Source organism: Nylanderia fulva, unplaced genomic scaffold, assembly GCF_048542155.1.
Source record: "Nylanderia fulva isolate GAGA-0341 unplaced genomic scaffold, ASM4854215v1 Scaffold187, whole genome shotgun sequence".
Lineage (NCBI taxonomy): Eukaryota > Metazoa > Arthropoda > Insecta > Hymenoptera > Formicidae > Nylanderia > Nylanderia fulva.
Window position 1 is genome coordinate 130,463 of NW_028190130.1, and position 10,401 is coordinate 140,863.

The 10,401-nt window shown below is 34.2% G+C and overlaps 2 non-coding genes across 2 annotated transcripts; one reads left to right on the top strand and one right to left on the bottom strand.

Annotated features, from left to right (window-relative positions):
• Positions 1 to 2,650: 2,650 nt before the first annotated feature.
• TRNAT-AGU (transfer RNA threonine (anticodon AGU)) lies at positions 2,651 to 2,723 on the bottom strand. The gene has a single exon. It is a non-coding gene; the product is annotated as a tRNA-Thr (tRNA).
• A 7,264-nt stretch (positions 2,724 to 9,987) lies between these two features.
• Positions 9,988 to 10,059, top strand: TRNAT-UGU (transfer RNA threonine (anticodon UGU)). The gene has a single exon. It is a non-coding gene; the product is annotated as a tRNA-Thr (tRNA).
• The last annotated feature ends 342 nt before the right edge of the window (positions 10,060 to 10,401 follow it).

Genomic DNA, 10,401 nt, shown 5'->3' on the forward strand with positions numbered 1-10,401 from the left:
GATCCTTGAAGTTTCTATTTTTAATAAATACCTTGGCCATATCACACCTCCTTTCCAATTCCTTTAATCTCCATTTAAACATTTTACTCGTCTCTACTGTTCTAAGCATACCCTCAGTACTACTAACCTTCTTTATACTATCCTTTACTATCATAATGAATACCTTTATATCACACCACTCATCAACTTTTACGGCATACTCACCACTCCAATAAACGAACCCGGTAAACACGCTTCTACACGCACTACCTGATCCAATTCTTGCTATTCCACTTAACCTCTCCCTAGAAAGGTTTGTATTTAGGAAGTCGTTCAGAGCTAGCACCAAAGCTGAAAACCCGGAGGCGGAGCTAGCAAATCCACAAGAATGTGGAAAGTTATTCTTAGAAACAATCTTAAAGGATCCTTTATATCCAGAAATGTTTCTAAAGATCTCCAACACACTCTCCATTCTCTCTCCTATCACCTCTCTCTGACCATTCAACAGAAAGACATTCTCACTCAGGCCATCTTCCGCACCATTAAACACTTCGGTAACACTCTCCAACTTCCCTAAAGTCAGGGAAAGTGAACCGTTGCACGGAATGTTTCTTTTAACATCACTCTTCCCCCAATATTTTATTATAGCGATATTTGGATGGGATATTCCCTTGCCATAGCTGTGCACCATTTTGACCATTTTCCAGGACCTCCCCTTTTATAATTTTTATTCTTCAATTTCCTTATAGTCCATTTAAACTTTCTAAAACAAGACACCTCCCTCACACCCTATGAATGGTAAAATTTTAGAATTTCATATTTTGGGATATAGCAGCGTAGAGGTAGGAGATATAAAGGAAAGGTTCCATATAGTAGAGAAAGGAAGGGTAAATGAAGGTTTAGTAATGGAATACAAGGAACCGATAAGAGAGGTTTTAAATCCAAGAAGTACACTTTTTGTAAGTGAATTTGAGTTCAATGAGGAAGTAGAAGAGTTCATACGTAAAGTTATAGAGAGATGTGATAACATAGGGTTAATAAAGATGTATCACAGAGGTAATGATTTAAGGTTTATTAAAGAGATAGCAGAGTATCTCTATGATAATAAGATACTATTAGATATTTATTATGTTATAGGTAATAAAGATAAGAATTTAGTTATAAATGAAGTAGAAGATGGATTGATTGATCTTATTAATAGAATTTATATTTTATTTAAAGATTTCGATTTAAAAGGAGAATTTGATATTTATAATGATAAGATACATTGTTATAGGAAATAGGAGAATGGTTAATTATGGAATTGGATCTTTAAATAAAAGAAAATAGGGTTGGTTATAATTCCTCATTTACGGAGGGATTAACATTACTTTTTGTAGTGGATCCCTGCTTTGAACTGTGATAGTGGAGTATCTCTCTTGTTGATCCAGTACCTTTCTTCCTTCCTCTTTCAACCTTATCCTCTAAAGACTTGTCTCCAAACCTAAATCTCTTGAGCTACATTTGAGATGTTTAGTGGTTACAGAACTACCTTCACACACAAATTATATGTTTAATGTTGCCTTTGAACTACTATTTTCATTCTCATATTCATATAGAAGGTAATGCCTTATATGATTTCTCATTTCACAATTTTAAAAGGATACATTAAATAAAGATGTTAAACTCTAAAAAACAGAAAAAATAATAAAAATTAGAAAAATATGGCTTTATTTAACTTAAAAACAACATTTAAAAACCTTCAACTTTTTCAAATAGAGTTTTACTGAGAAAATAAAGTTAATCTCTTTAAAATCCAATGTAATAATAATATACTTAAAGGAAATAATTAGAAATAAAAGTTAACTTCAAATTCATAGTAGAAATTTTGGATGAGAAATATATAAAAACAATTTATTTAATAAATTTTCTTTTCTTTTTCGGATCAAAATCATATTTTGATCGATTTCTCTTATTAGTGAACCAATTAGAAACTTGCTTTTGGGTTAAATGATAAGTTTGTGCAAGAATATATTTCTCTCCATCTGTGGGATATTGCTCTCTTTGATAAGCAACTTCCAGAGCTTCAACCACATCCTTTGAAAATCTCTTGGGTCTTGGGACAGCAATCGCTTTGAAATCTTCATCTGGTGTTGCAAGAAAAACTCTCAAAGAAAATCTCAATGATTCACATGCATAGTGTTGCAAAGATAAGATTGAATGATTTAAACAAATTCTTCCCCTATTAGTTTGCATAGGTCGGATGACAGCAGGTAGTTTTCTTGTTTCACCCACTATATCAATAAACCTATCATATCCAGAATTATTCACATCAATGAATTTTGACCTCATCTCATTCATCTTTTTTGAAATTTTCAAAAAAATGTCTTGCATCATTCTTATTCAGGGGACCTTCTCTTTTTTCAATTATTTTTAGACACGTGAGAGATGTCAAATAAAATCCAATCCAAACAATAAAAAAAGTAAAGTATTACCAATATGTGAAAATACCTTATTTTTAGATAATAAATTAGGTTTTATTATAAGACTTTTTATAAGAAAAATTATTAATATAAAAAGAAGAAACTAAACCCTATCATTTATATTAATTGAAAGGAACACATTATGATAAGTAAAAAAATCCAAAACCCTCCCAATTTATACTTTCCCCACCCCTCTTCCTCAAAAAGAGAGGCTCCTACGGGAATCGAACCCGTGACCTCTCCTTTACTAGAGGAGCACTCTAACCACTGAGCTAAGGAGCCGCATCCCCCACGAAAAGCTAACTTTATATAGCCACCTGTCCTACACAAAGCCACAAAAATGGCATCAAACTCCTAGAGTACAAATCCCCTTAAAAAACTTTAATTATTTGCTTTAAGGTCCCTTAACATTTCCTCCACACCAAGTAAAGTCAGTCTCTCCTTTGGATCCGAAACAAAAATCTTAGAACAAATCTCTCTTACACCTTTAGGCACAGAATTTAAATCGAAATTTAAATTTTTAACATTCGTGTAGGTCTTAAAAACGGTGTTATCTACAAAGGGGATCTTACAGGTAAAAGTAAAAAAGATGGTGCAACCCAACCCCCACACATCATAAGCTTCAAGGGGTATTAAACTATCAGATTTACAGGGTAGTACACTCTCAGGGGGACCGTACCCTGGTGTACCACAGTAAGAGATCTCCTTCACACTTACAAAAGGATTCTCTCTGATCTTAGAACATCCAAAGTCAATGATTTTTATCTCATTCTTGTAGACCAAGATATTTTCTGGTTTCAAATCCCCGTGGTATAGGTTGTTAGAATGTAGGAACCTTAAACCCTCGACGATCTGAAGAAGCCACTTCCTCCTCACTTCAAAGGGTACTGGAGTCAGTCTCTCTGAGTTCTCACTCTCATAAATCTCCCTCATCAAGGTATACCCAGGCACAAACTCCAAGATAAAGTAGCCATTCTCGGAATCTTCCAAAAAATCAATCAATTTAATGCACCTCTCGTGCACAGTCTTCAGGTGTCTATAAGCTCTCAGCTCGTTCTTTATGAATCCAGGATTTGCACTCCCCACCAAATTCTTACTTACCACCTTTACTGCCACCTTCTCGTTGTTCTCAATATTCACACCCTCGAATATCGTTGAGTATCTCCCTTCGCTATGTAAATTGACAGTTTTATACTTTCCCAGCTCATAAACTTCATTTATCATTATATCCCAAGGGCTCCCTCTCTTTACTTTTTATAAAATTTTGGTATTTTCTCTAAAACTTCATTACACCCTTTAAAGTAAGTCCACTTTTTAAAATATTTTGAAAATTAAATTTACAGTCTTCAAGGTCGAATATACACATCTTAAAGTAATACTGCCATAAAGTTGAGGAAAGCCTCTAAAATTTTTATTTGCACAAATAAAAAATTTTAAGGAATAACCATTTTATGGTAAATTTACATTCCTTTCTATTTATAAGAAATTCAAGAGATTGATTGAAATTTAAATAAAATTGGTGAAAGAAAGAAAAGATAAATGTGAGGTATCTCTTGTTATTTTATACTGAAAGAATCCAAACCCTAAGTAAACAAATGAAGTTGGCCAGCAAAGAGGAGAGAGAGATAGAAAGTATTTGTGAACGAGTCATAAAGGACCACATGTTCTACGTATGTTCTGAAGGATCAGCCAGGCTATACTCTAAGAGGATAGGAGATGTGAACGACAACGAGATAGACTTTATGGTAAGGAGAAAGAAGGTGTGTGAGTTTATAAGATGTGGAGAGATTGAGAAGGCATTTGAATATTCTAAAGAGGCATTTCCCTTCCTGTTTCACAGCACCGATGAAAGCGAAAAGAAAATCATTGACTCAATGATAAAGCAAGTGTTCATAGAGCATGTGAAATTTAAAAACTACGATGATGCCATTTCAATAGCCAAGACTTTCTTGGAACAGAACAACTTTGGGTTTGATGAGAACGTCTTCTCCATCTTAGGATACAAGGATATGAATGAAAAGGGGGTGTCTGAATATTTTGATGAGGATAATAACCTTAAGTTGAGCAGTAGTGTAAATGAGGTGTTGTATACCCATTCAAAGAATAGAAAGCACTCTCTTGTCTATTTAGCATTTCTTCATTACTCCTCGATCCTCCATTTCCTCAACAAATGAGGGATTGAGAGGTCTTGCGGTGTAATCCTCAAATTAAACCTAGGCTCTCTTGTACTTAAATTTTTATCAATACCATTACCCACCAACCATTTTTATTGATAGCCAGTTAGAGTGTTCCTCACTCCTCACATGCAGCACTTATCCTTTCCAGGAGAGTTACTTCTTTTAAATAAAATCCCCCTCCCTATAAGCTTGCCCAGGAGAATGAAAAGTAGAATATACAAATTAGAACTCATGCTTAGCATCATTAAAAACCATCCAATGAAAAATATCACCGAGTTGTAAAAACTTACCACCATAAACTCTGTCCATCCCCTTCCCTCCAACCTCTCCTCGTTCTTAAAGTTCATCATCTTTAGACACTCATTAATTAGTGAGAGTGCTAGAATTAGAGCTAGAAGAATTCTAAACCTCTCATTTGATATTTCCACATTTCTAAAGAGACATCCCTTTAGGTATGTCTTTCCATTTGTAGATAGAGATATCCCACAGCACATGTCCCCACACTCATTCATGCACTTTCAGATTTCACTTCTATTTATAGTTTTTTATTTATGCATAAATGAAAATGTAGGATGGGACCATTTTCCATTTTTGTTTCTCTTTTAGTCTCAACTTTTCTAATTTATCTTGGCTTCTAACACCCCTTCTATGGACAGGACCAAGGAGTATTTTACGATTGTGCTGTCAACAAACATACCGCAGGTGAAGAATGAGCTCAAGGAAAGGGGAGATTTTATTTTTAATGAAATTTATAGAAGAATTGAAAAGTTAGAAAGTAAAATAAAGGAATTAGGACAGGGTTTGAGTAGCAGGAAGATCTATGAGAAGTTCAAAATACAGGAAAAGATAAATTACTGTGAGAAAGAGATCTCTGAATCCAGAATTAGAATATCAGAGATAAGAGTGGGGCATTCACACAGAGATGAAGAGATCTCTTATCTAAATCTTGTAAATATTTACAATTCTAAATTAATGAGGTGTAGCATTGAGCTGTCCAAGAATATTAAGTTATTTGATGGTTTAATCAAGAAGGAAGAGGAAAGAAGAATGAGATTCTCTAGTACTGTAAGTAGTGAAATAGAAAATGGCAATGCAATTCATCTTGCCAGTGATAATACACAAATGATTCTGGACGAGGATGTAAAGCTAAGAGATAGACACCTGGACCGACAAAAAGAGAAAATGGAGTTGCAAATAAATGAGCTAGGACAGATCGTTTCAGATCTTTCGATGCACATTTCATTGCAAGGAGAAAGTCTCAAAAGGATGGATGACTTGGTTGAGGAGGGGGGTGAGTACGTTAAAAGAAGTGTTTTTGAGATAACCAGAACATGGGAGGGTATCTCCGGAAGAAGAAAAACAATGATAAAGTTTTTCGCGTTTTGGACGGTTCTAGCTTTTGTTCTCTTTGGAATCAAAAGACTGTAAATCCTCCAGCAAACGCAGCACCTGACTAAGACCTCTCTTATGGTCAAAAATCTAATAGTTTATTAATAAAGGCATTCTGAAGCACCCCATCACTCCTCGCTTGTGTACAAATACAAGGTATCACCGTATCCTGCCATAAAATAATTGTCCCTTATTAAGACATTCCTAACCCTACTGGAAAGACTGGCATTACTGCTTTCTAATAAAATCTCTTGATCCTCTCCGCTCTTCCAATCTACGATTTTAATGGCTGATCCAAACACCCCGGTGATAATTTTGTCGTTATAAACTGACAGATTATATTTTTCATATGCCATCTGATTATCAAATAGTTCATCTATAACTCTAGTTTTAGCTTTAAACAAAATGTGGCTAAATACACTCTTCTCTACATTTCTAATATCATACACGGAAATTGTATTTAGATCTCTTCTACAGAGGTAGTTCTCGTCACAAAATTTGAAATCTGAGATTGATTTCAATAAATCATCATAAAGGGTCTTTTCTCTGCTATTCTCTATACTAAAGACAGACCCGCTTTTAATTTTGAGTCTCAGATCATTAAAATTCATCACTCCCTTGCTCGTAGAATATCCAAAAATTGAACTGTTAGGCTTATAAGAAGTGCAGGTAATAACAAATAGTAAATCATCGTACTTCTGTGGTTTTATGTCTATTAAATTGTAATAGTCATCCATTCTATTTATATTCCACAAGTTTATCTTTAAATAGTCGGAGCTTAAAAAGTATTCTCCATCATTTGATATGCTTATGCTATTTATGGTGTAAGAGTGGATATTTTTTAACTCTCTTCTACATCTGTACCTGTAAGAGATGCCACCACTACTCTTCCCAGACTCCTTCCCTTTCTCAGCATCCAGGGACTCATTACCATTTCCTATCTCATCCCTCGTATTATCTGTTATATTGATAACCTTTACCTCGGTAGTATCCTCATTATCTGTATTGTTATCCATGTTCGGATCTTTATATTCTCTGAGATTCATCTTTTCACTTATTTCTTTATCTATATCCTCGCTTATCTCTCTTTCTCCCGCACTCTCCAACTCTTCATTCATGCATTTAAAACGTTCCAAAAACGGATCATTGTGTGCTGATAGTAGCTGAGAGGTGGAGCAATTCTCTCTCACATTCCACACCTTGATACTCTTCTCATTGGATAGAAGCAAGTTATCACCTAAAGACCCATTATCAAAAAAATTGATACAAACTATCTTCTCAGATATATCACAACTCTCTAAATAATCGAACTCTGGTAGGTGACTTTGAAATTCAAACAAACTTTCCAAATTAGAATTATAGCAATGTAATTTACCATCCGCGCCCCCAATATAAATTTTATCATTGCTATAATTCAAAGATGTGATAGAATCGTTAGCATTTTTCATGTTAGATTTTTTAGACTCAATTTGTACCATTTTCTTTTTAACATACATCACACTTCCCTTTCTATCTCTAAAGTTCTACTTACCTAAAATTTTTATTTTGAGGGATTGTTTATTCTCCTAAAGACAAAAAGGGAAGAGAGTGGGGTGAGAGATATCTACATAAAAGTTAAACTAATCACTCTAAAAATTAACCTTTTATTGTTAATTAAAAATATCCTTTTCCACCCTTCCAATATGAATGAACCATTCTTCTACAATAACTTGCTCTCTCTAACAAGAGTTCTATCTAGGAACGTAGAGAGGATAACCTTCAATAACAAGTTAGAACCTGTAGCGATACCAAAGATCGAGTCGGACATTTCTTTATATCTAGAGGTATTAAAAGATTTTTCAACATTTTTAGATTTTTATGGTTCGCTCAAGGAGGAGGGAGAGTATGAAGACATAATAAAACACTTTAAACTGGAATTTGAAGATTCTTCTTTTTTTGATATTGTTAGGGAATATGAGAGGTATTGTAGGGATATAAGGTACTTACTATGTTCTAATAAAAATGATATTAGGAGTAGTGTGTGTGATTACGATGATGAGTTATTTAATCTACTAATAGGAAGCAATGAGTATATCTCAAATACGGAGTCAAAGGATGTTTTCTATCTGCCAAGTTATAATTTAGGGATATTCTACAAGAAACACCAGAACATAGAGAGATATAGAAGGATAATGGAAGAGTCTCTAGAGATATCTAAGAATACAAAAAGTGTGGAGGGAATAAGGAAATGTAAAAAAGAGCTGAAGGAAATAAACAAATTTTATAAAAAAGGTAGAAGATAAGAAGTGAAGTGTTGTTCCCCTGTAAATAAACCACTTGGTATCTCTCACCTCTCCTCACCTGTCTTTCTACTGCCATTAAATAAAAATTTTATAATTTCCTTACTCCAAATAGAACCGTACCCACTCTCCTTCAGTAAAACAACTGAGAGATATTTAAAATAAACATTAAAGGACCTAACCCTGGAATTTATGAGGATAGCTGACTTAGAGTTGAAATATTGCTTTTTAGGGAAGTCAGGTAAGAACTTTACATACTTTTTTAAGTGACAATGTAAATTGTAAAATTCAGAGTATCTTCTGTATACCTTAGAATAACAGCTTTCAAACTCTTTAATATTTGTTATTGTTACTATCTCGTAGTAAGTTACACCCCTTATACTCTTTGACTTTTGAATTACCACCTCAAGAAGTTTGTCTTCCATCGAGAAAGAGAAAAATAAGAATTTTATAATCCTTTTGAAACAGTGTTTTGAGCTATAATTAAAAGGGTCACTTTTACAGCTCAAATATTCTATCTTCATACCTCTCAGCTCTATCTCTGATGTTAAGAATATAAAAATCTAAGGAGATGCAAAGATAAATGTTACCATAAATATCTAACTCCCAATTACACATTTTATCTACATCCTTATACTCTAAATTTACATTCTCCTCTCTTATCTTTGCTTCTAACTCTCTTCTCATCTCCCTCAACTCCTCTATCGCTCTACTCTCAAAATGGCTCCTGAGAATAGAAAAGACATAAAAGCTAAAAATTGAGCTGTTTCTAGAGATCTGGTCTAAGCACATAAATTGTGCTTTATCAGGGGTAGAACCCCTCTCTTTACGGACATCACTATCACCAGCTTTGCTTTCATTCACCTCTACCATCTTTTTAAGGTATTCCCTCAAAAAAGTAAAATTCTTAGAAAGCTCGTTCCTAAAAACTTTGTAAAATAAAAAGAATTCCTGCTTTATAACCTGAGAGATTATAAAATGGCTCTTTTGAAAGTAAATAAACTTGCTTTCTATGATGTCCTTCCTCGTCCTGAGATAATAAATCTGTATCTTAGATAGATCCCCTTTATCAAGATAGTTTAGTACCTCCAGAATCGCATCATTTCTAGAGATAGTACTCGAATTCTCTTTTATTTCTCTAAATACTCTCCTTATGACAGACTCTCTCAATTCTCTTCTTACATCGTTGTAGCGGGTTTGGTATTCCTTGAGCACCTCAAAGGTATAAGGAAGAGGGTCTAGAATAGATGAGCTTGCCTTGTCAGCAGTTAGAGGATTACCCAGTTCTAATTCTTTAAGGAGTGGAATCTCCTCCAACTCTTTAAATACGGAAATAATAATTGGAATGGGTAAGGTATTTAAATTAGTAGATTCACTCCTGAGAAAATCAATCACATCAAAGGGTTTAAGCTTCTCGTTGATACTCTTTATCTCGTCTTCAATTTTATTGAGAGTCTCTACCTTATCATTCAATTTGTTAAATATTGGATTGAACTTGGTTAATACAGCACTGCTATCTTCTATTCTCTTGTTTGCATTCTTTATTTGTTCAACAAGCATGTTTAAGTCTTCCTTTGTCCCCATTCTCTCCTTGTTTATGCTTTTTTGTTTCAATTTTTTAGACGGAGGAGTAAATTTTTGGTAGCTGGTAAGGAGAATGTTTTCCTTTATTTTTTAATGATTTTTTGCCGTGCTCCCAGTGCCACATTAGCTCAGTGGTAGAGCGTCAGTCTTGTAAACTGAAGGTCGGCGGTTCGAACCCGCCATGTGGCTTTGCTTTTTTAACTCATTAATTGTAGCTATAAAGCACTGCAAACTGATAAATTTGGTTTTTAACCATTCTCTCAAATCAAAAGATGTACAAATTTAATTAAGTCTAACCATCTTTCCAGAGATGGCTCCAAATAGCCTAACCTCATTACCAGAAAACTTAAAAATAAAAAAAATCGTGAAACCCATGAATGAGAAAATAGAAGAGTACCATAGGAGAGAACATCCTGTTTATACAGAGATATCAACGCACTTCACGGGTATGGGAACACTGCTAATAAAGGGGGAGTCTCTTCTAAAGCACATACAAAAGAAATTTTTTCTGGTGAATGATAGTTTACCACT